We start from the raw sequence: 20,419 nt of genomic DNA on the forward strand, positions 1-20,419 counted from the left end.
GAGTAGTCTGCTCCATGCGGATGACTTGATCCTCTTAGATCAAACGCAGGTGGGGTTGCAAAGATAGTTGAATGCACTGACTGTATCTTTCTAAAGCTAATGGCTTAAAAATAAATGTGTCAAAATCAAGAATTCTGGCCCTGGGGGGCAGAATAGGACAGAAGAACTCTACTAAAACATCTTGGTACCTGAAGGGAAAATAAATCAGAGAAGCATCAACTATCACCTATTTAGGAATGTGCATAAACAATAGCGCAGCGGATGCCCAGAGAGAAGCCATCTTAAGAAGCAAGACCAGAAATGTGGCTTCCCAGGCACGCATTATACAATCAAAACACTGCAAGTTCTCACTAGTTCCTGTGATAGAATTTTATCGCATGAAAGTGGCACCGATACTGATTTACAGAGCAGAGGCTTTGTTTACACTGTCAACATCGGTATGGTCAAAATTGGAGGGTATATTCTGGAGAAGAGTTCTTTCTTTGCTAACTGGCTTGCCCATGCAGACAATGAGAAGAGTAGGGCTTATCCTCTTTATAATCTATCACTGTATGGAAAACATTGTCATTTTAACGCAAATGCTTGCTAGGAGCATCACAAGGTGGCTTTAAAATTTTAAATAGTGCTTTACAAAAGAACACTGACGTTCTCCTAGTGGCATGGAAAACAGTTTGTACTATGATATTGCAGGACCTGAATACTTCCAAAGACACCCTAAAGATTAATCCAGGAAAGGTGAAATGTACATTATTTGACCAAGACTGGTTTGAGACACGGGAAAAAAGAGAAAAATGAAACTTTACGGACTAGAGAAATCACAGAAGTGAGAAAAGACAAAATTCGGACAAATTATGAATGCAAACTGTGTAAAGGAAACCGGGAAACATTGTACCATCTGACTTTAATTTGCCCGGTATTACAACTTCAAAGAACTAGGTTTATGGGAAGATTTTTAACACATGCAGTTACTCTGTCAGCGGACGACTGGTGGGGTATTCTACTCCAAGGTGATTGTGTCTCTGTAACATTGGTGCCATTATCTTTTTTGAAGTAAGTATTCTTGATGATGGAAAAAGGACCAGAACTCTAAGTGGAAAAACAGGAACTCAACATAAGTTATGTCCTTTTCCTAAAAAAAAGTAAATGGAGGGGGCTAGGACCCTCTGTTAAGATGGGGAGACATTTTGTTTTTTACTTTGTGTCTTGTGTTTGACATTTTGTTAGGTATATAGCTGTAAGGTTTGATTTTTTTTAAAACCAAATGCTTTTTATAATTAAAATAATAATAATACACAGCGCCACAGGTGGCAACCGATGGAAAGCACATGCGCATTAGGATTGTAGAAAATCTAATAAATAGATGAAATTGAGCTCTGAACGTTTGATCGAAACAATGGTCATTTATTCCAGGCACCTGCCATTTTCTTAATACATCCAGACATAGAAACAACTTGCCAAGGCCACAAACAGACGGGTGGAAAAGGCCTCAAGCTTAAGAACGAGAAGGGAGTACTTCTCTAAACTGGATCATAGAGGTTCACCCAACTCTCCTTCACTACAATGTACCTTAGCACCGCATAAAAGTGCACAGGGCCAGATTAGCAAATAGCCGACCAATCAAACCCTGTTCTTCTTATCGAGTAGTGTTGTAAAGCACCAACCAATGGCATACTGGATTGAAATGTGTCATTTGTAGCAGGATGTATCTAGCAGGAGTTATTAGTTGTGAAAGGACCAATAGTAAAAGATTCACTTATAGATAACTATATGTTCTATATTCGACTAACCAACTGAGTGATAGAGTAGACATTTTTTATGATGATTGCTATGACATCATTTGTGACATATTCTTTGCTTAAAGCTTAGTTGTTCCCAACGCCTTTTTGAGAATGTCCATTGTACGGTCTCCCAGCGGCCATTCGTATTTGAATAAAGCTGGGATTTCTGGTGCACTTGGAGTTACTCCAAGTTACTCCATTATTGCTTTTCTTTCCTTTTATTTATATATTTGGGACTATTTTAAGACAATAGTTTAGAAATACTCTTTCCCACATCATCTCATCCCAAAAATACATAAAGTAGGTTTAAAAGCAAGAATGGGATAAAGTGAGAAAAGGTAGAAAATTAAGGTAACAAATGAAACATTAGTGAATAAGGCGAGGGTAGGAGTAAGGTATGGGCTAAGCTTAATAAAGCAATGAAAGTAAGAGGATAGCGCCCAAGTAAAATCTCACACAAATGACAATTGCACTGAGAGTTGGCTGAGAGATCAGTATTAAAAGGCAAACAGGGATAGTGTATTCCAGGTGTCAGATGGCATGGGACCTTGTGGTTAACACTGTTTATTCAAAGTTTTAGTATAATTGCCCTCTGGGCAGAAAACTGTGTGATGATGGCCGCTATATTGCAGAGATTATGTAACAGTCAGGGGGCTCAGCATAGTAGCCCATTTCCTGTTATATCGGTTATCTCTCCACAACTGGTCTTGGGAGAGGAGAGGGGTGCCATGAAGCAGTCCCTCCCTAGCCTGGTGTCAAAGGCCAGCCAGCAGGTTAGGGGAGGTAGGCGTGCTCCCATATGTTAGATCATCTGACTCATGGGTTTTAAAGGCCAGCAACAATCTTCAAACTAGTTTATGTCTCTTCCACACAGCACAATTACCTATTCAAAAATGTGTACAACTCTTCCACAGCAGAAAGGTGCCACTACAAATTGTGTATGGCCCTATCAGAAGGGAGTTGCTACCTCAAATATTGATATGAATTTCCACCACAATAAATGTTTCAGTCTTGCACAAACAGTAGTCATTCCTTCTGACTACCTCTTCCACATGCCCACTTACAGGAAGGAGGAGTGATGGTCAAAGGGACCCCCTCCATAGCATCCAACTTCCTCCCATCCCCCAAGGTGACCTCAACATTGCAATATACACAATATGTACCTCAGTTATGGTACAGGCATTCATGCCGGTTTCCTCCAAATGGGAATACAACCACCCTATCCATGAAAAGGACACGGTAGCTCTCACTATGCTACTCAGTGGTTTTAGTGCTGATGCTGGCTGTGTTTGTGAGGTTTCCAGGAATTCAGTGCGCTGTTCACATTGCTCCTCCCGATGATATAATGTTGGATGGTTGGATGTCCTGCATCTCCTGAGGTGCCGGAAGATTCCTTTTCTGCTCTGGTGGAGAAAACAGTGGCGGTTGATGGTTGCCACAAAAGTGTTGTAGGTTTCTAGATGCCATTTGCTGAGTGTGGTTATAAGTTGCTGCTGTGTCTAACACTCACTAACTGAAAACCGCATTTTCTTTGTTGGACAGAGATTGCACCCATATCGGCACTCTGATCGGTTAGGGAGAAGTCTGACATGTCACTAGTATTGGTGCAGCTGTTTCATGACATTTCACTCGTTTGTCCTTCTTCAGCAATAGGCCCAACCTATTCAGCCTTCTCCTCTACCTCAGTCACAACCTGCTCTTCCACACCTTTCCCCTGCATCAACACTGCAGCCAGTGTCTCCACCACACCAATGAAGTCACTTCTACCTCCATCAACTTCAACACCAAATTTTCCTCCCCACCACCTACACCATAGCCCCATTCATGATTCATATCAACTAGCAGCTCAATCAAGGTAGGAGTGGTCAGGGAGAAGGATAGAGCATCCACTCTACCCTGGAGCCCCTACCACTTAGCAAACTAACCTGCATTGTGATAGTATTGTGACTGCTGGCCTGCGCCTACCCAAGAGAATTGTTTAGAGCATCCCGTTTCATATCTTGAACGCTCCACACTGTGATGGTACTATTAATGTTAGCCTGCACCACACTGGTATAGCATTTTGATTACTATACTGCACTGTTCCCCAGACAACTGTTCAATTGCCTCCAACTTTGTTTATTATATGGTGAAACTTTCTGCATTGCATTGTGGAACCTAGGCCTCTCTCCCACTATGAAGGATTCTCAAATCTAGGATGTATTGTTTAGTACATGGTGAAACCTACTGCATTGCATTGTGAAACCTAGGCCTTTCTCCCACTATACAGGATTCTCAAATCTAGGGCTAGCCTCCATCTTTGTTTAGCACATGGTGAAACCTACTGCATTGCATTGTGAAACCTAGGCCTTTCTCCCACTATACAGGATTCTCAAATCTAGGGCTAGCCTCCATCTTTGTTTAGTACATGGTGAAACCTTCTGCATTGCATTGTGAAACCCAGGCCTCTCTCCCACTATAAAGGATTCTCAAATCTAGGAGCAGCCTCCATCTTTGTTTAGTACATGGGGAAATCTACTGCACTGCATTGTGAAACCTAGGCCTCTGCCCCACTATACAGGATTCTCAAATCTAGGGCTAGCCTCCATCTTTGTTTAGTACTTGATGAAATCTTCTGCATTGCATAGTGAAACCTAGGACTCTCTCCCACTAGACGGGATTCTTAAATCTAAGGGTAGCCTCCATCTTGGTCTAGTTTATGCTGAAACCTAGGGCATTGTGAAATCTAGGCCTGAATGGTATTGAACTCTCATATCTATGCCTGTTTCCTCTGCTGAATTGGACAAATATCGCCACCCCCCGAACAGTCTCGAAGCTTACGGTACGTTTATCTCACACCACCTGTGTGGACACAGGCCGCAGGCACGGGCAAGCATCCATGCATGATAGAATGCTGCTATGGCTAAGCACATCCGGTCTAGCATCACATATATTTGTTCAGACAGAAACACCTGACATACCTCAACACCTCTGCCACTAGCATACATTGACTACCATCTGAAAGGAACTTGGTACAGCTGGCCACACATCGACTCTCCCAACAATAGCTATCGCAAACCTTCAACAGCGCCGACCCACATGCCTGACCTCTCCTCTGGCTGCTTAATCGAGCCTTGCCAGCCACCCAAATCCTACACCGGCAACATGCACACATGCATCTCCTAAGCTAAACTCCTTTGAATTTCCCACCACATCGACTACGGTCACCGAGGGCGTTCCAACCAGAAACAAAGCGCATTGAGGCCACACAATGGGGGGAAAAAGTGGTATATAAATAACCAAATACAATACAGTACAATCTCCTACACTACGCACCAAACCTTCTCTGTATCCTCCTGTGCACCTGCCAAAGGGAGCTTTTGTTTTCTAGAAACTGAACCCTCAAAACATGTTTCCACTCCCAGAGCAGAATGCCTACAGCACCACTATACTTCTATAGGTTATCCATTTCTTCCGTCTCTGATAAGCTGCTGTCAGATTTAACAGCAATTTACTGTTATGATCTCACCACAGCTCGTACCCCCCTGCCCTCCCCACGCGAGCCTCCTCTTATTCAGGTGTTGAGGAAGAACAGGAGACAAATAGTTTATACAACAGCCTATCCCGGATCATCTCCTAGTCCTAAAATCTCTCTCGCCTCCCCCACACTCATAAAAGTAAGTTAAAAGCAGGAATAGGATGAAGTAGGTAAGGGAAAGTTAGAAATCAAGGGAACAAATGCAACATTAGTGAATAAGGCGAGGGTAGGAGTAAGGTATGGGCTAAGGCTAATAAAGCAATGAAAGTAAGAGGAGAGCACCCAAGCAAAACCTCACACAAATGACAACCACTACCCAAAAAAAGCCAGGAAGGTTTCTAGTTCAAACCCAGCCACCTTCTGGCTCCCTTTCGTTCTCTCTGCAGTTGTACGTTAAACCTGTTCCTCCTTCTACCTGCAGCCTAGTAAAACCACTAAAGCAGCGTTCATTCAGTTGGTTCTTTTATACAATCACAAACATTACTTTGAGGTTTGGGGGCCTTGATTGGCTTCCTCCATTCGCTTTTTTGTGGGTGGAGAGATCTGATTGGGCCTCACAAATGTCAATAGGTTTCAAACTCCAGCTTTGGATTAAAGCGCACGTTTGAGCAGCTAAAAAAACGTATGGGTACACACACGTCTACTGGAACTACCACAAGGAGGATTGAGAGACAACACAAGCCTGTTTTCCGAAAGGTGTCCCAGGGCTACCATCGAACCTGATGATATCTATAAAGCAAATTCTATTTTCAATAGCCAAAAAAGTACAATAATTAACTTTATGGACCTCATTACAATCTGGTGGTATCCCACCAAATGGCAATATCTTTACCAGCACCTGGTCTGCCGGAATCACAGGCAGAGAACAGATGCCAGTAAGGGTATGTTAATCTCCAGTCTACTCCATGGGGCTTGCCAGTACTACCAGTACTGGTAATACTGGCTGTTTTTTGTCAGTGAGCTTGAGCTGCCTGGCTTACCTCCAGCTCTTGGCTGGAGGTAAATCAGGCCACCCCACCAGCAAACTTGTATACAGAATTGCTGGCACGCTTATTCTGGGCCGGCACACTTATAATGAGGCCTTACCATACAATGTCATCGCCCGGTTTCTCATTGGAGACGACTGCACACAGACATGACAAGCTGTTAACATCCCATGCTTAAGAACAAAAGGTAGAACAGCCGAGAAAAGAAACTAAAGTTATCCGAGGTACAAATGCTCTCTTTGTCAGCTGTTGAAGACAGATGGCAAAATAAAGAACATAGCTCTGCTTTGATTACTCAATTTATCCAGAGCCTGCTCTCGAAGTGATTTAGAAATGGGCTACCTCATGACAACTCTGAAAAATCTATTCTGCCCAATGCAGGTAAGGAGTTGAACACGGCCCGTATCCCGAACCAACTTGTGTTTTTTCAGATTACATGTGATCATTCTGATTTAGCTTCAGTTTAGTCTGTAAAGTGATAGTTACCTGTTCGTAGTTAGCCTGCATCGGGGGCCTGACTCTGAAATGTATGGCTAGTGAAGGGCTCTTGGAAAAGAACATGGTGCAAGGTGTTGCGTAGGGGCCTGCTATGGACATCCAGCAGGCCCCAGGGTGCTATGGGCCATCAGCATCGAAGAGGGGTCCAGGGGTACACCCGGTCTTTAGTAGGGGCAGGGCGAGCCATACCCATGACCATGCAGCAGACCACTGCCACCTTGCTGGCACGAGGGTCCCACGGCATCATGGCCTGCAGGCCCGTGCTCACACGGTGTGGCCCTGCAGGCCTAAATGAGAGACAGACCAGTTATTCCTCTTTGGTAGTCTGCAACTGTTCTACTGCATGTGCCTGCAGGGGCTCCTACATGGGAAGGACACGTTTCCTTAAAGGGGCAAGACACTTGGGAGGGGCACACACCACAAAAGGTAATCCTGCGACTAGACAAACATGTTCCACTTGAATAACTCATGAAGCGTTTTTTCTGTCCCTCGAGCAATTTGCACATCGAGCTCGCATGGAGCTAAAAGGTGACTCGAATGTCTGTGAACAACTTGAAAAAAACAGACGCACAGGCGCAAATGACAAGGAAGGATTTTTCCCATGCATTGTGCGATGTGAAAAAAGTTGCATTTACACCTGATCTTAAAAAAGTGCACAGCATCAGTGGTGAAAGCATTTCTCTGTTTGGAAATGCATTTACAAAGTCTTATTTATTTCTATTTTCCAAGATAAATTCCTAATTTGTGCCATCAAATTATAACCAAGATACAGAGGAGCAAATCAATTCCTTTTGTTTGGGGAAATCGTTCAATTTGTAAAATCCTCCTTTGTGACTATATTACTCATTTGCATAGCCTGTTCTTAGACACTACTTCGTCAGTAAAATATATTGGGGGAGAAACAATATTTGTTTCTTCCATTATCCTCGCATATTCTAGGAATGGAGTTGGTATTTCTGTACTATGAGCCACTGGCATTGGAGAATTGCTTGTTGCCAGGAGATTTCTTATCTTGCAACTTTCATGATAATCTTTCCGTTTCATCCACTGTATGTCATTACACCTCTACTAATGCAACCACATTCCCTGTACCTCAACCTCATCGACTCTTCCATTTTCTTAGTTCCCTGAATCGCTTTGCTCTTCCAGCTTCGCCGTTCTGCACAATTTTGCCCTTTTTTCTTTCTTCTTACTGCATAAACTATTGTCTGGTTACCCTGGGCACAACATGCCAATTTCTTTCTCAATGCACCATGAATGCAATACCATTAAAGGGGGGGGGATGTAGTGCATTATAAAAAACGTTACACCATAGCATAACATACATTTATGCTGGCACTAGAATATGTTGGGACGGTTGATTGGTTGGAGGAAAAAAACTTTGCTTAAGCCAACAAGGTTTTTCAGCGATGTAATCGCACACTCCCTCACATGAAGTGATACTGGAGTTCCAACCCTTTCTCCCCCTGCTTTTTTCTCGCACTTTGAACAAACAAGTTCAGACTGGCACACCACAGATTAGACCCTTGGCTGAAAAAGACTAATAACTGTTGTGAGTGTAACTTGAAGAGTCCACCTTAAAAGACAAATGACCTTAAGGGTATGGCGGAAGGGATCTGCACGAGGAGGAAGGGAGATGGAGGAGGGGCTAGAAGACCCCGGGACAGAACATTGGAGAGGAATAAAGAGAGGTTGGCTTTACTTTGGCTCTATGTGGATTCATTCCGCTCTCCATTGGTTAAGGGCGACGAGCATAGCTCCGTCCTCATAGATCACTCGGTCCGGAGTAGTGAGGACACAACAATAACCAAACAAGGTTGGATTTTTAGTTGGGGCTGTTAGGTGACTGGCATTAGAGTACAGATAGGGAGAAATGGCATATGAGTAGGGATGCAAAGCTTGTAGGTGTTGCTTGGTTATTTGCCCACCCATTGACTGCCATGGCCATGCTAATCCCTATGGCCATCCCCACCAAGTTCCTGCCCCTCCCGGCCCAAAAGACCTCCTCGTGGGATCTCTTTGTGCTCACTTTATTCAAGCCATACCTTCAAACGTTTCACTCAAAGTGCCTCGTTTCACTCAAAGTGCCTGTCAGTGTGTTTTTTTTAAAACAGTCCTCTTAGGAATAATGAGTTAATTGGAGCTATAAACATGGTAGTAGTGTAATAAAAATGTCTGAAACAGGTCTGCCTTCAGCCACTAAATTTATAAGCACTATATGTGTGCTTCACTGAAGTTCTGTTAAAACAAGCATTGGCAAAGCCAACAGTTTGGGCTTGTGTATAATTATCAGGCACTTGCCAGGCATGGCTGTTAGATGCCCGGGCACTCGCACCAGTTTGCACCTGCTGCCATCCATGGCCAGTGAATACCACTAAAGCAGTGCCTGGCAAGTGCCGTTCCCATATCAGACTCTTTCAGGCATGAGGGGGATTTGCCACCACACTGGATGGAATGCCTGGGGAGCAGAAGGTGGTCTCATGTACTTAATGTTGTCGATTTGACAAGATGGTGCATTTTCTTCCTAGATGTTGTGATCATGGGTTTGCAATCCAGATCCGGATTTGTGAACATTGCGAAATAAGGAGATCCAGCACTCTAGAAAAGGTTTCACTTCAACCCATGTGACATTTAGTACAATCCAGTGGTACGCCGCAGTTTCCTCTGTTTTTCATGTATTTATGTGAAAGCAGCTGCGTCATCACAAAATGGTAGGACGAGGTGCACAACTGCTTCAATGGTCTTTTGCAAATATGCAATGTTCACTTCTTTTCATGCATCTGCATGCTTGTGCCAAATCATGAACACAATCAGCTAATCTTATCACAGTTTAATATTTTGAAGCAGATTAGTAAAATCCAATCCTGCTTTAGGGTCATACCACCTTGCATTATGGTACTTGTAGTCTTACACCTACAATGGGAAAAGAAAGCTAAAATTATACTCTTTTGTGCAACTTGTTTTGATAAGGATTTAAAAACATATTGTCCTCATTAGGACCCTGGCGCTAAGTGGTTAGCGGCGCCGTAAAAGGCTGCGGCGCCGTTAACCACTTAGCACCTTACTACGAGGTCCCTTTGCGGGACCCGACCTTAACGGCTGGTCTACACTTGCCGTTAAAGTAGGGACCCGCAAAGGGACCTTGGTGCTAAGTACGGTACCGCAATTTGTGGCACCGTACTTAGCGCCTTCCACAGTCCCATTGAGCCCTATGGGGCGAAAATGGGAATGGGGAAGGGCCAATGTTCAATGGGGAATTACCGCCCCGCCAACCTTGGAATGGGGTGGTAATTCCCCATTGAACCATGGCGGACCCGTTACAACACCGGCACCAACCATGGTGCTAATAGCGCCATGATTTAGCGCCAGTGTTGTAATGAGGGCCATTGGGGGGTCATTCCGAGGTTGGAGGTAAGGGATTACCGGCGCCTGTAAGGGCACCAATGGCGGTAATCCCTTACCTCTGTATTCCGAGTTCCCTTTGCGGGTCCCTCTTTACCTCCTGCTTTTAGCAGGAGTAAATTACGGGACCCGCAAAGTGACCTTGGAGTAAATTACGGCACCGTAATTTAAGGTGCCGTAATTACCTCCTTCCCCATTCCCATTGAGCCCTATGGGGGCAGAAATGGGGATGGGGAAGGGCTATGGGGAATTACCGGTCCATCCAACCTTGGAATGGACCGGAAATTACTCCATTCACCATGCCAGTATTCCATGGAGTAAATATCTCCATGGTTGCCAACCATGGAGCTATTTACTCCATGCCGTAGTCCTAACTCGGAATGAGGGCCATTGTCAGATAGGTTCATCTTTATTTGTGTACTACATTTCAATACCGCTACAAAATAGTATTTTCCTGAAAGCCAAATATTCGCTAATAATTGAGTCTTTCTGTACAATATTATGTTCAAGTGCCTAAATTGCAGACTGGACTGAAGTCAGAGTTTCAACAGTAAAGCAAAGTAGTTGATCCTTTGCAACTCAGTTAACATTGCTCTGCTTTTACTTCCAAAACTGAAAGTCCATAGAGGTGATTTACTTCACAGGATGCTCTAATCACGAAAGTGGTTAATGACAAAGGGCTGCTTTTTTACCAGGCTTATTTGTTGACACAGTCTCACCCTGGTCGTCTACATGTCCCCTTCTCGTACCCCTTTTACTGCCTCCAATCAAGACACTGAAGACAGCCATTCTAGGAGCCGCAGATAGTAATTTTTATTTTATTTTAGAGTTATTCGTGATATTACGAGATTTGGCACTAAGCAATTGCTGGCAACATTGGTCATGCTATACTTAGATGTTAGTTGGGCATTGAGTACATTTTGTGTTGAAGACACTAGTCGGGACCATACATTAGAAGCATGACTAGTATGCTAAAGTCACTGCTCTGTGTACTTGGTAACATTGTGAAGTTGAACTGTTCATTTACCAATATTCATTTTCACTTTTTCTGGTTTCCCCCGTCCCTCATCCTCTCCATTATTCAATACCAACTGTGCATATTAAGTATGATTATAATTAATTTAATGATGATAATCAAAACAAACAATTCTCGTTATTTACTATCAATATATGCATTGCACTATCTCACGTTATGCGCTGATTGAGAAAAGCACAATGGGCCTCATTACAACCCTGGCGGTACGGAGTGAACGGCGCCGTAAAAGGTGCCGGCGCCGTTCACTCCGTACCGCCGCATTACGAGTTCCCCTCGTGGGACACGGTAAGCACGCCTGGGAAAACCAGGCGTGCTTACCGGGTCCCGTGAGGGGAAGAGGGAGCAAACAACGGGCCATCTCGTAATGGCCCATTGTTTGCTCCCTCTCCCATTCCCATTCAGCCCCATGGGGGCTGAAATGGGAATGGGGAAGGACCGGGTCCGGGTCCTTGGAGGGAGGAATTACCGGACCTTCCGAACTCGGAATGGCCCGTTAAGTCCTCATTCCGAGGACCCGGACCCCGACGCCAATAGTGGAATGGTTACTGCCGAACTTGTAATGAGGGCCAATGTCTTTCTGCATTTTGGGTTTCGGCTTTAAGGCAAAAGAATAGCAAATGCAATATAGCATATGTTGTGCTCATTAATTTTCTTAAGAATTGTGGTCCTGTGCAATGAATGCACATTGAGAGATTCCAACTTCTGTATGAATTGTGTTTTGTGCGATGGATGAACTTTACTATTGAAAGATGTGATTGTTGCCATTTATTTCATGAGTTATTTAATACTTTCTAGGAAGTCACCTTACTAGGGCCTCGCGCAATTACCGCCAGGTGCAAATAGCATTACAGCCGTGTCATGCAGCGGTATTAGCACCGGATCACAACCTGGTGTGCACACGCCCCAGACTCCGACAGGAACGCTATCAGCACTCAGAGATAATTGCGCTGAAATAAAAAGCTACCGCTGGAAAAACGTCGCTAACAGAAATTACGGAAATTGCATCACCGCCGGAAACGGGAAGCATTGCAATGGCCATTTTGAAAAACACAATCCATTAAATATCTCCACTTCCTGTAGCCATCTAGCGCTGCAAACCATCCAAAATGTCTCCGGAGAGGCTAAGAGGCAAGGGGGCCAACTATCAGCCTCGCCTCAGAAACCCCAAATTTAGCGAGGGTTAGCTTGTGGTCCTCACAGATGAGGTAGTGGCCCACTCTGTGCGGCTGCATGGAGCCAGGCAAAGAAAGACCAGTGACCAGTGCTGGACTGCAATATGGAACAACATCGCCCAGAAGGTCGTATCAGTTGCCAGTGTACCCTGTGATGGTGAGGACTGCTGGAAAATGTGGAATGACCTGAGGGTAAGGGGGCTGCTGTCCCAACACCGCCAGGAGTCCCTGGTGACAGGAGGAGGCACTGCTGAGATACTGGCACTCACCGCCTGGGAGGCAAATGCAGCACAGTGCTGGACCTCGAGGGGATAGAGGGAGTTGGCAGTGTAGAGGCAGGAGCCAGCAGCCAGGAGGCACCAGGTGAATAAACCCCCCCACAAAATGCATGCATAAATGACAACCCAGCGTAGGAAGCCACAGTGGACAGGGACACAAGTTAGCATACCCCAAAGCTGAGCATGCCGACAGGGCAGAGTGACAGCTTGACACATCAGCCACCCTCCACATCAGCCATGGGGCATGGTACCAAGGGAACACCTGAGCATCACAGCAGCGCAAATGGCAGGCAAGTGAACAAAACAAATGCCATGCACACCACACCCCTACTGACGCACCCTGTGCCAGCAGGATTCAGGTGCATGAGCAACCATGGTACTGTGCAGCAGTCAACCCAGTATGTAGCTGATCCAGTTGGCCTGTCGCATGAGGCCATGGCAGTCAAGCCACAGGGAAGTACACATCCAACACTCAGACATGTCCCCAGCCTGCCAATCACTGTGCACCAAAGTACAGCCCTTCTGGCTGCACATTAGTGCCCCATAGAGCCATGACGGTGCCATGGAACAAGCCACCCTTCCAACCCCACCATATCGCTGCCACTCGGGGAGGGGATGCTGGGACATGACAGACCGCAGGCATGCAGGTCTCACCACATCCACCCCAGCATAGACACCCTGCCCTACCGAAACACAGGTCAATGATCAACAGGCCATGGGCCACACAACTATTGCCTCATGCTACACCGTTAAGGGGTCCCACATGGATCCTCCCATGGCCAACTATGCCCATTTGCCCATAAGTGTGTTCACACTCTGTACCGTAGCAATGTTGTCTTGCATGCGAAAACACACGTAAGGGAACCATACCCGATGACATTCCCTATGTCCCCTACAGGCACTCACGCATTGCCAGAGGCTTCGGAGGAGGAGGCTGACGGCCCACCAGGCAGTGGCACTTCAAAACCCTCAAGGTATGTCACGACCCCACATGGACATACACAATCCATGCCTAGTCCCACTGCCCGACGTGCAACGTCTGCACCCAGCAAGGCCAAGCATGCAGGTGGCCCCGCAGGCCCTGCCCCAACACCAGCAACCATAGCCATAGAGACAGAGGCAACACCTGCTGCCACAGACACAGAGAAACCACAGGGGGACAGCAACCCAGAGTCACCACTTGCTGAAGGCCATCATTCCCCATGGAGCACTTAGTGCTGCCAGTGCGTAATGACACCCAACCCGGACGTGGATATCCCAAGCTATGGTTCACCTGTCCGCAGCCCTGGTGCAGTGCAGAACCCACCTCCCAGACACTGTAGTCCATCTTGCAGCATACTGCTGCAAAGGCTGGATGTGATGGAGCACAGGCAGCACGAGATGGAAGCGATGAGGCGCACTCACTCTGCACACCTGCAGGCCATCGGGGACTGTATTCTGGGGGCCACCCACAGAGTAGTGCATCAGACTGTGCGGAACAGCCCCGAGATCAGTGCAAACATGTCGGTCCTGACACTCTATGCAAGACGTGTCTGAGAAATGACGGAGGCAGTCTCTGCCCTGGGAGAAGCCATATGGCAGGGCAATGAGTTCCCCCAGCAGCAGAACCTTGTGGTGGAGTCCATCCCATCCACCTCCACCATGCCCATGGAGCGCCCAATATCACCTGGGGCCAGTAGTGGGGGAGAGGCTCCAACAGTGAATGACACTGTGACACCGGCTGCCATGAGTGGCCATGCCGGGGAGTTGGTGGTAGGAGGGGCGAAGGTGGATAGTGTGCTGGGGAGTTGGGGGTGGAATGGGGCAGAGGGGATAGTGTGCTGGAGAGTTGTTGGTGGGAGGGGGAGGGGTATAGTGTGCTGGGGAGTTGGTGATGGAAGGGGCAGCCAGGGCACATAGTTAGAAAAAAACTGTTGAACTACATCAATGCAATGACATTCCAGATTGTGTCATTGTGGAGTTTATTTACCAAAGTGACAGTCACACAGTGGTGCATGGCTTGTGCCAAGGAAATTACTTAAAAGATATTTTCAATCAGTGTCTGGCGTGCCAGTCTCCCATCCCTCATGTCATCTCTGACGTTGCCTGATGTGGCCCCTGTCCCAGGCACTTCGTCATCATCTTCTGGGGTTGGCATGTCCACATCAGTGGGTATGGGCACATTCCTCCTCATGCAGATGTTGTGTAGCATGACATACACAAGCACTATGTGTCCTACTTTCTCTGGAGCATACATAGGGGCTCTGCTTGTATGGTCTAGGCAGCAGAAAAGTGCCTTGAGGAGTACAAAGATACGCTCAAAGCACACACGGGTCCTGCTGTGTGCCTGGTTGTAGGCTATGTTGTGCGATGTTCGTGGATTACACACAGGGTTCATTAGCCAAGGCAGTTGTGGGTATCCGGAGTCACCTGCATGGGGAGAGGCACAGACATTAGTCACTGTGATATGTGTGGGGGTGGACTTACACAGCATCATGACAATTTATTTATTTATTTATTTATTACATTTATATAGCACACACAAACAGCCCAAGGCGCATTGAGGCGCTGTTACTTACAAGGAACTTGGTTACAGGGAAGATACAGTTTGGAGAAGCATTAGCAGGTTAGTACATACATACGTTGGTGTGTAACTTGGAGGTTGAGGGTTACACATTATGCAAAGAGAACAGTTTTCATGGCCTTGCGGAGGGAAGTGAGGGAGGCCTCGCCCAGGAGGTTAGGTGGTGGGGCATTCCGATTTGAGGGTGTGAGGATGCAATGGTCATCATGTGCATCAAAATGGGTCTTCCTCCCATGGCATGTGCCCGTACAATGTCTGTGCCTGCTCTGTCACTGGTATCATGCAATTTATTGGCATCACATGCACCCTGTTACGTTGCGTAAGATGTATCGTGATGTGTCTGTCGGTGACATGTGTACCTGGTGGCTGTCTTGTGGCTGGGTATTGCTCTCGTGCATGTGGCTTTCTGGGTTGTCCATCGGAATACCCTACACTTCTGGGGGAAGTGGGTGAGCATTGTGGGCTGGGTATCCTTGGGAACATGGATGCGGCACTGGCAGTGCTGCTGTTGTGTGCTGCAATGTGGAACTTTGTTTGTTATTGCTACTAATTTTGCATGATGCATTGCGATAACTGTAGTCGTCTGTGTGGAATTAATTGCTGCTGTTTGTGTTCATCTGCATGTCCGTCCAGGAGTGTTCACCATGTGCATGCTCCCTGGGCTGTGCCCTGCGATTGGTGTGGGAGCTGGCAGGGTACAGGTTTTGAATTTAGTTGTCATGCAATGCTTTGTGTCATTATTCACATCCCTCCAATTTGGTCAGGTGCTTCACAGTGCATAGGTGCTGGAAGTTTTACTCACCCGCTACCCAGGTCTGTTGTCCTCTGTTCCTCTCTATGTATCCTGACAGTGTGCTGTTCCGTAAGACCATGGAGTCGTGGGTGGAACCTGGGTAGCGGCAGAGCAGTGGGTGATGATGAGGTTGGGGGTCACAGGTCACCTGCACATTGAGGGAGTGGTAGTGCTTGCAATTTCTGCTTTGTGGGCTTGGGGTGTACCAATGCAACATGAGTGCAGTCCAGGGCTGCAATCACATTAGACAATTGGGCTACGACATAGAACTTTGCCTTCATGACATTGACCTAGGCTGGGGTGGTGGGCAGTGCGATGTGGTGTTGCACATGGCAGAGGAGGGCTTCCGGGAACTGGGCAAGAACTGCAGAGAATGTGGGCTCTGCCACACCATGCATCATGGCAACAGAGTGCTGGAAGGTGCCAGTACCTATGAATTGTAATACTGACACTTGCTTGAGCAAGGGGGGCACAGCTGTATGAGTGTTTATCCTGCTCCCTATGTCCTCAAGTATTTTACTGAGCAGCTCAGTAATGGTCTCCCTGTTGAGGTGATACAGGGGTCACAACTGGGTGTCATTGAGGGTCCAGGGTCAGGGCCTGTCCCTGGGGATGGGTGCCCACCTTGCTTGTGCTCTTCTCCTTCTCCTCCTCCTCCTCTTACCCCTTGTGCGGACTGTGCTTTGGCCTGCTCCTCCTGCCTCTCTGCTTCCAGGTGCAGCATGACCAACTGCTTGTCTTAGTTCGCAGTGTCTAATAGCAGCATGGTGTGGAAACCAGTGTTTGGGGTAGGGGTGTGCCTTATGTAGCCATTTGGTGTGCATTGGTTGCACCTGTGCCTTGATTTCTGCCTCCTGTGTCCATTTACCTCCAGCTGGATGCTGGCCGTAACTGCACCGTTTCTATGGTGGTATTTTCATTGGTTTTTGATGCTAATACCGCCTAGGATCGAATTGTGATGCAGCTGTTTTAAAGCCTTGTGTGGGTGTCTGTAATAGCGCCGGCTGTATTGGCGCCGGCTGTAGTAGCGTTGCCTGCTTTTACAGTGGGCAGTGTTTTTACCGGCTCATGATCGGGCAGAGCGGTATTAGTGTCGCTATTTCCGTTGCCGTTGCTTTTAAGGGTAATCTCTGGACTTGTGATGAGGCCCCAACCATCATGCACAAGGGATACTTATGTTACAAATAATGTAATAATAAGTGTTTACAATTTTCTTGTCGATCTATGTGATATGCTTTGTTCTTTTTTCTTCATCAAAGTCTTCTGTGAATAAAAGAAGTTTACAGAAAATGAAATGACAAACTGAACAATGCTAATTTGATTTACACAGAGGTGCGCCACCAGTTGGGAATTCATTTCTTGTTCATTCTTAGAGCTACCATTTGCTTTAGAAAATCTATAGCATTGCATAGTAACTGGGAAACTGAAATACATTTGGGGATTACATTCAAAACATTTTCTATGTTTGCGGTAAGCATTTCACTTAAATGTATGAACCTTTCTTTGTTTTTATTTAGACAGAATAAGAAGTGAGGGGAATGTGAGAAGCCAATCAGTTTGCACAGGTGCAGGCTTTACCTAATGGTAGAGGCATGCATTGGGAGCAAATAGGCGGGCTGCTGTCTCCATTACCCTGCTCACTGCTACACCTCCCATCTCTTCCAATCTCTGTTTTTTACGACTATTACTTACCTTCTTTTCTGGGTGCCACTGCACACCCTGTTCTCTTGTGTTCCTTCAGCTCCTTCTCTGCTCCTCTTTTGCCATCCTGCTTCCTCTTCTGCTTCCCCCCTCGGGCCCCTTCTACACCTCTGCCGGGCGTATCGCTGATTTGTACCCCTCCCCAGAAGTCCTTCAAGGATGGTAACCTTCTCCATATTGCCACTCTCAACTCTCGCTCAGCTGTCAAACACTCCCTGACATCTGTCGCCTCCTGGAGGAACTTGACCTTGATGTCCTCAGTCTCACTGAGACATGGTTCACGGCCAGCTCTGTCACCCCCCTTATGGCTACAAGATACTCTCCACACCCAGACCCATCCGTTCCGGAGGCGGTGTAGCCTAGATCTTGCCAGAGTGGATTCCTGCCTCTGTCATTCCTATGCAGGGCTAGTCCATTTTGAATGCCTTGTCTGCAGGCTTTCTCTCTCTCCTGGCCACTCTCCATGGCTACTATCTACTGACCACCTGGGCAGATCTCATCCTTCCTCTCTGAGTGGGCGTACCTCTCCTCCTCCCTTCTGGCCTCGACCACTCAACTCCTCCTTCTTGGAGACTTCAACATCCATCTGGATGCTGCCTGTCCCTCCTCTGGACTCTTTCGTGACCTCTGCAACTCTCTCTCTCTTTCTATTCTCCCTTCTGGCCGGACTCACTCTGCAGGACACACCCTTGATGTTCTGATCTCTTCAGACCTCCCCCTCTCTATCCCTCGGACCACTCCTGTCTCCTGGAGTGATCACTCTCTCCTTTCCTCTCATCTCCCCCTCTTTACCCCTCAGGCCAAGCCAACACCAGCACTGCCACCTACCATCTCGGTCATCCGACTTATGAAGCGTGTGTCAGTTGAGCCTTTCGCTACCACTTTCCCTCCCCTCCTCCACCTCCTGGATGACTCACATCTTGACACAGCCCTTTCCATGTTCTGCTCTTCTATCTCTGATACTCTTGATGTTCTTGCCCCTGTCATGAGGATCCACTTGATGCCCAAAGCTAAGTGCAACTCTTGGTATGACTCTGACCTAGTTACCCTTAAACGCAAGTGTAGGGTGGCTGAGGGGAAATGGCAGGCTTCTTGTGCATCCTCTGACAAACTGGCCTGCCACCTGCTCCAAAGGCAATACTGGTTCCTTGTCTGTACTGAGGAGAGAGCCCATATCCAAGCCCGCGTCTGTACGGCATCTAACAACTGGGCCAAACTCTTTAAAATCAGCAAGGAGCTGGCCAAACCTGCTGCAGTCTCTACCTCTCCTTTCGCCTCCTAGGCCCTCTGCACAGCCCTTGCCCCTCCTTTTATCTAAAAAAACAGAACATACTGTCCACCCTCTTGTCTCCTCCTCCTCCCCCTTCTCTCTCTGATTTCACTGGTCCCCCCTGCAGCCGCCTCTCCTCCCTCTTTCTCATCTTTTCCTCTATTCTCCCCTGACAAGATCTCCAGACAAGTCTGATCTATGAAAGTCTCATCAAAACAGTTTCTTCCATGTTCAATCGAAAACCATCAAGGACCACATTGACACCCTTGCTCCTGCTCTGGCCAACTTCTGCAACCACTCCTTCACCTCTGGAGCCTTGCCCTCCCTTCTGAAGCATTCTCTTGTGCACCCTCTTCTCAAAAAATCCACACCCGACCCCTCTTGCCCAGCTAACTATTGCCCGATCTATATCACTCATTTCCTGGGCAAACTCCTGGAAAAACTGCCCATCTCCCAGCTTAATCTTCACAGCAATTCTGTTTGTTGTCTCCATGACCATCAGTCGGGCTTCAGAGCTGCCAGAAGCACGGAAACTGTTCTCCTGAACATTCGTGAAGACCTGCTCTCCAACCTTGATTCTAATATCCCATTCGCCCTCATCCTACTTGATCTTTCTTCTGCCTTTGACATGGTCAACCATGTCATCCTGCTCAATCGCCTCTGTGATAATATGGGTATCACTGATCAGGCCCTGGTCTGGATGACCTCCTTCCTCTCCCAGCAACCCTCCCAGGTCCAACTTGGGTCCTTCCTTTCCTCTATCTCACATTCTACCTGTGGTGTCCCCCAGGGGTCTAATCTCTATACCCGGCACTTCGACCAATACCTGACACTGCTCGCCCGCTGCATTGCTGCTCTCTGCTCAAACTTTCAATGCTATGCAGATTACACCAAACTTATTTTCAGGTTCCCCCCTGCCACCTCTTCTCCCTCTCTCATCTCCGACTGTCTGTCTGCAATCCAGGAGTGGTGCGCCGCCAGCGACCTCTGCCTTAATGCCAGTAAGACAGAGATCCTCCTCATCGGCACACCTGCACCTTCCTTTCTTGTCACTCTCTGGCTGACCGCCCTTGGCCCTCTCCCTGCTCCCACTTAGGAGGCAAAAAACCTTGGGGTCATCTTTGACTCCACACTTTCCTTTTCTCCTCACATCTCTAATGTCTCAAAAAAGTCTAATCACCAACTGCACATCCTCAGAGGTTTTCTTCCTTTTCTCTCCTTCCCCCAGAAGCTCACTGTCTCCAGAGCTCTGGTTCTCCCTATGCTGGATAATTGCAACAGCCTCTTTCAGAATCTGCCTGCAACCACTCTTCGTTCTCTGAAGCTCATCCACAACAGGACTGCAAGATTTGTTCTTGTGCTCAAGCCCTGGATCGTTTCTCTCCAGCCCTGAAATCTCTTCACTGGCTCCCAGTGGCTGCAAGG

This window comes from Ambystoma mexicanum, chromosome 6p (assembly GCF_040938575.1).
Source record: "Ambystoma mexicanum isolate Mex_15411 chromosome 6p, UKY_AmexF1_1, whole genome shotgun sequence".
NCBI classification, from domain to species: Eukaryota; Metazoa; Chordata; class Amphibia; order Caudata; family Ambystomatidae; genus Ambystoma; species Ambystoma mexicanum.